General features: G+C 39.5%; 1 long non-coding RNA gene across 1 annotated transcript in view; it reads right to left on the reverse strand.

Moving 5' to 3' along the window:
• Positions 1 to 1,031: 1,031 nt before the first annotated feature.
• LOC118479077 overlaps positions 1,032 to 6,138 on the reverse strand; it is a 17,297-nt gene continuing 12,190 nt past the window's right edge. Inside the window, exon 2 of the long non-coding RNA XR_004859458.1 lies at positions 1,032 to 1,260. This is a non-coding gene — a long non-coding RNA (uncharacterized LOC118479077). The remainder of the gene's footprint in view (positions 1,261 to 6,138) is intronic.

The raw sequence follows: 6,138 nt of genomic DNA on the forward strand, positions 1-6,138 counted from the left end.
CTAAAAAACTCATATGACCTTATGCAGTTGCGAGTGCCGTAAAACACTTACTAAAATTAAATTAATAAACTTACGATTTTGATAGAGCTGAGATAGATAGAACATTTATTGGTTTCTGACCTCATGGTCTTATAATGGTAACTCAAAACGGCCAAAAATGTCAGATAGAACTTTGTAATTCTTAGGTAGCGGATTACCATATTAGACATTATGTCGTTTTTTTTTAAAGTTTCTTCAGACAAACCACTCAAACCTCTGTTTAAGACATCGAGCTTACAGAACATTTTCCAGGATAGATGAGAAAAATGCAATCAGACCTGTCCCTGACGACCACCCATCGTCTAGGAGAAAGGCGGTCGTCTTTGACAGATGCTCCCCTTACACAGTGTCACTATGATTGTACAAAATATTTAAAAACTCAAAGAGGGAAATAGTAATTGATCATTTGTATAGGTTTTGGGCTCCAGCAACCATCTGACCTTATGCAGTTGTGAGCGCCGCCATACACTTCATTATCATCCAGTGTCAGATCTGCGGCGATCATGGTTCTCCATTCATTTCTTTACTCGGATGCTCTTAAAAAGCTACGTTTCCCTGATCAAAACACTTACCAAAACAAAAACAAAAACAAAAACAAAAGCAAAAAAGATCTTGGACAAGTGGTTGTTAGAGCAGGTCCTGTTGTAATTCCGACTCTAGTCAGCCTTAAAGTATAACCCCAGCAATGATTTGAATCCAGAAACCTTCAAAGGATACAAAAGACAGGTGTCCGTGGTGTAGCGATTAGGCGCACGCAGGAGACCCGAATTTGATTCCTGAGTGGGGATGAATATTTTATCGAGTATCTTTGTTTTTCTGACGGGTTGTATCCCTCTCAGCCCAGGTTGTCCTTGACAGACATAGTCGGAAGCCCGTCTCCTAAATGTTCTAAATTGTGTAGATGGGAGGCTTAAAACACCTATAGGTAAAAAAAACCCCCAAAAACTCAAAGGTCAAAGAGGTCTACTCACGGTCATTTTTGTAGAAGGAGAGGGAGTTGGTGGTTGAACTGTGGTCGAATCTCGTCTTGGGAACATCTTTGGTGACATCTCCCTGTTGTGACATCTCGTTCTGGTGTGGTGACATTTTGTTGTTGTGACATAATAGGAGACAACTGGCAAGACGTCTGTACTGGCATCTTTCTCAACTGAAATTTGTGGGGGACATTTCGCTCCAGAGACAAATTCTGCTCGGTCTCACATGGGAGTTGTGTGGATGGACCTGGGGGGAAACAGACAAAGATAACAACGTTAATAAAATACATGTACATGTACTAACTGGTGTTCCTAAACCAACTAGCTCTGAGGGCATATAACATCAAATATTCTGGCTGGAGAGCCAGAGGAAGACACAGACGACGCTGGAGCGAATCTGTAGCAGCAGACCCCCTCAGAGCTCACGGGATGTCCTTCCGTTGGCGCTCATATGACCTTATGCAGTTGCGAGTGCCGTAAAACCTCTACTAAAAAAATGTCCCTAGTACAGGCCACTCGTCTTGTTCCAGACTGACGCCTGTATCTCCCCGCGACACCCACCGGTACAAGCGGATGAAAAAAAGTAAAGTAAAAGTAAGTACTAACTAGAACTAGATCTAGTGTTTCTTTGTCGGCTAGGTCGGCTGCTCGAGTTTTCAAAAAAGGCAGACTGGATCAATTGCAATCTGTAGATCGTCTACCCAGTTGTATAGATTTGGTACCGTTTACGGTACTTGTAACACAATAAGGTCATATAAATGCCGAAGATTAGAGGTGTTACAACAGAGTAACAAACACAAAAACTAAGAAGGAGAGATTAGGACGACCGATGTTTGACAGTAAAGAAGAAGCAAACCACACCAGAGCACCCGCCAAACCACCCACGTTTACCCAGTGAAAGACTCCACCATGCACCCTTTTGAAAAGTGACATATCGCTACCTTAGAATAATTACAATGTTCTATCTCCTCAGTATCTAGTTTTGACAAATTTGACGTTAAAAAATTTTGAGTCTCACAACATGTCAAGCTTTTTCGAAAGTAATTCTTAGAATATAACCTAACTAACGACTCCGACCATTCTTACGATTTTGATAGAGCAGATAGACAGACTATCTTTTCGTTTGTTTGTTTCAGCATGTATTTTACGAAACTTGCAATACAATAAAGTTCTATAAGTGCCAAATATTAGAGGTGTCACAAGAGAGTGATCATCATCATTGCCTTTCTCACCCTGCACCAGGGTATAGGCTATGGACAAACACCCTCCACTTTTCTCTATCCTGGGCTAGCCTCTTAATGTTATTCCATGTCTTCCCACTTTTCTGTACATCGATTTACAAGAGAGTAACAAACACAAAAAAGAAAGAGGGGAGATAAAGACGATAGATGTTTGATAGGAAAGAAGAAGCAAACCCCACCAGAGCACCCGCCAACCACCCACTAATTTGGTTTCTGACCTCACGGTCTTAGTAACTCAAAACAGCCAAAAATGTCAGATGGAACTTTGTAATTCTAAGATAGCGGTATGGCGGACTTATACACTGGGCAGTCCAGACGCTGGAAGAAAGAACAACAACAACAACAACAACAACAACAACAGCAACAAAAAAGAACCCCACGAAGACAGAAAGAACGGAAGTAAAAGAAGACAAAGGCACGGGAAACAGACGGTGGTGGTCTAGGTTTTCTGGTTTGAGTGAATAGATTCACAGAGACACAATGATGGCCATTTAGCGAAGGGGGAAACAAAGAGAGAAATACGAGAGGGACAGCAAGTAAGAAAGAAAGAAAGAAAGAAAGAAAAAAAAGAAAGAAAGAAAGAAAGACAGAAAGAAAGAAAGAAAGACAGACAGAGAGACAGAAAGAAAGAACGAAAGACAGAAAGAAAGAGAGACAGAAAGAAAGAAAAAAAGAAAGAAAGAAAAAAAGAAAGAAAGAAAGGAAAAAAACAGACAAACAGACAAACAGACAGACAGACAGACAGACAGACAGACAGACAGACAGACAGACAGACAGACAGACAGAAAGAAAGAAAGAAAGAAAGAAAGAAAGAAAGAAAGAAAGAGAGAAACAACAGAGGGACATGTAGAAAGAGAGAAAGAACAGAGGGACAAAAAAGAAGTAACACAGACCACAGACACCTTTATCGACATACTTTTTCTCTCTTGTTTCCCTTTTTCACGGGTGTTGGCAACGTAGTTGGACAATGTCAAAGCTCCTTCGGTTGTTTTTATTTATTTATGTATTTATTTATTTATTTATTTATTTATGTATTTATTTATTATATTGATTTATTTATGAGTTTTTTTTAGTATTTATGAATTTATGTATTTTCTTTTCTTTTTTTAAATAATTTTTTTTGGTTTGGGGGGATGGGCGATTTACCCCAAAAGCTTTAGTCATAAATACCATGTATTTTCACGGCTTAAGTATTTTGTAAGCTGGCTTGGTACCTTCTTTCATTTCAAAATTACTACCCTCTGAAGAAAGAAGCGATTCCAGTTCTAATAAAAATGCGTAAACCTGTTAGATTTTACGTTAGTAAGGCACACCCCCCACCGCTACATCCCCTGCCCTGTTACTCCCGCCCACTCTTTCAGTGCTATTTTTTTGTGTTGTTTTGTTTTGAGGGTTTTTTTTGGTTTTTAATTTTTTTGTGTTTATTTCTTTTGTGTGTTTTTTTTTTTGTTGTTGTTGATTTGTTCCGTTTTGTTTTGGGTCTTTTAATTTATCACTTTAAAAACTACAACACTCATGTATGTATATTTAGGTTTATGATTGATAATTCTTACCTTTTCTATATATTGTTTTATTTCTTGTTGTTGTTGTTGCTGTTGTTGTTGTTGTTGTTGTTGTTGCTGTTTCGTTGTTGTTGTTGTTGTTGTTGTTGTTGTTGTTGTTGTTGTTGTTTAGAGGAGGGCGGAGGGGTGTGGTAGCGTTGGTCTCCTGGTAGTTATGTCGGGGGTCGTCACCAACTACATCACGTCCCCCCGGGCGGGCGTGCTACTGACTGAAGTGTCTTTAGGCCATTCCCAAAGGGGGGACATTAACCATGTTCTTTTGCACAGTAGAATTGTAAATTGTATATGGGCTGATTCATCAATGTCATGCTTACAGTCATATCTGTGCCTGAACTGCAACAGGGAACTGCTGCTTTTTCTTTCTCAATCGTTACTACCGTCATTTTTCCTCTACTTCTTTTGTATGTTTGTCACACTCTTCTGACCCGCTATTTCAGGGGTGCCTCGATAGTCGAGGCAGACTTTGGGCCGTTGAAGCTAGAGAGGTGAGCAGAGTAAGCCTGATTCCCTGTAAGGACTTCTCTGTTGACATCCATCTCTTGGCGCTCATATGACCTTATGCAGATGCGAACGCCATAAAATCTCTACTAAAACTACAACTGAGTTACATCACGTGTTCTCTACTCTGTTTGCCCTACATTGAGTGAGACACAGGACACAGTGTGTCATTACCATGCGTACCTCAGCTTAGAATAAGTAATACTAACCACCAGAAATTTGTAATAAATCTAAGTCGTCACCAGAATCTTTAACATTTAATAAAGGTATGACGAAATATCACATGGAGCCCGCTTCTATAGGGTCGCTTTTAAGGACAAGCGGGCTAACCCAGATTTCATGAGTTTCCAGAAACCTTGACCTACACCAAAAATAGGCATTGCACTACCTATAGGAGACGTTTGGTTTCATTGGTGCTTACATTTGTTTGGTTAAAGAGAAAACACTCCTTGTCTTAGAAACTGAACAAGGTGGAAAAACTGTACCTTTGATTTTCTCAAAACAGCGTTTTTCGGGATAGCCCATTGTGCTTAAAAGCGACCATATGATGATGATTATCCGTACAATCGTATCTGAGCGCCTGTAAACTGGCAGTTCTCTGTGAGTACTTCCCACGATGTTTCAGAATGTTGCAATATGCAGTGGTAGAAAAGAATTGTAAAGCTCATTGCCAACTTTCGGGTGATTATAATAATGCACGCTTTTGTTAATATTTTTTGTATTATCGTATTATTATTAATATTATTATTATCATCATAATCATCGTCATCATTATGATTACATTGTATTATAAACCTCATCATCACCACCATTATCATTGTATACAGAGAATACTCATCACCATCATCATCATTTAGAATATGGAAAAGACTTTTTTCTAAATTGTTATTGTAAAATACTACAAATCTCCGCCACTCAGAAAATGGGGGTGTCCGCAGCACATCTCACCTACATGTATTACACTCATTTTGCGTACGCATATGGCCTACGTCACAGCTCATCAATGACACCCTTTTGTGGCAAAACTTGTTACAAAAATTAATTTTAAATAAAGGGACCACTTTGTTGTCCTAAAGGGTCTTTTTGTTTGTTTTTGTAAAGTATTTTACGGCGCTCGCAACTGCATAAGGTCATATGAGCGCGCGGGACACACCTAATATTTTCAGTTGGCAGGAAATTTTGAATTTTGCTCGGGTGGCGGCTGAAGCCTACTCTTATCGATTTTAGACCACCAAAGGATCTTTAACGTGCGCAACTTGCACACGAGCCCTCCCCTACCAGAAGATCAGGGGTATGGTAGAAAGACAGCAGTAAGGAGGAGCTAAGGAGTAGCAGTAGAAAGGCTGCAGAAAGAGTCAGGAGCCCAGAGGAGGGGGCAAAGGAGGTGAGGGGGTGGAGGCAGAAAGTAGAAATGAAAGCAGACAACAGAACATTGCTAGAGAGCAGGAAAGGAGGTGAAAGGACTAAATGGTCTCATAGTTTACGTTCAACAAGCACAGTGTTACGATTAGAAGATAGGACGGACTTGCTTTTGAAAGTTCTTTTGTCCCGGCACACGGAATGTAGACTTTTTTTTAAATATGTAGAAACCACCCACTAGAATATTAAATATTAGTGTTTGTTAAGGAATTTTTAAAGGAAAAAAGCTAAGAGGTGGTGTTTTAAAAAATTATTGATCTATTAAGAGAGATTGATACAAGTCTTTTTGCAAAAACTGGACAGTCTATGTTCGATAGTTGAGGAAATATGATTTGACAATAAGTTGCGCCACGAATTTTTGACCGCACTAAACCTCCAATTCCTGCTTTCCGGAACATTAATAAT

Source organism: Aplysia californica, unplaced genomic scaffold, assembly GCF_000002075.1.
Source record: "Aplysia californica isolate F4 #8 unplaced genomic scaffold, AplCal3.0 scaffold01826, whole genome shotgun sequence".
Classification (NCBI taxonomy): domain Eukaryota; kingdom Metazoa; phylum Mollusca; class Gastropoda; order Aplysiida; family Aplysiidae; genus Aplysia; species Aplysia californica.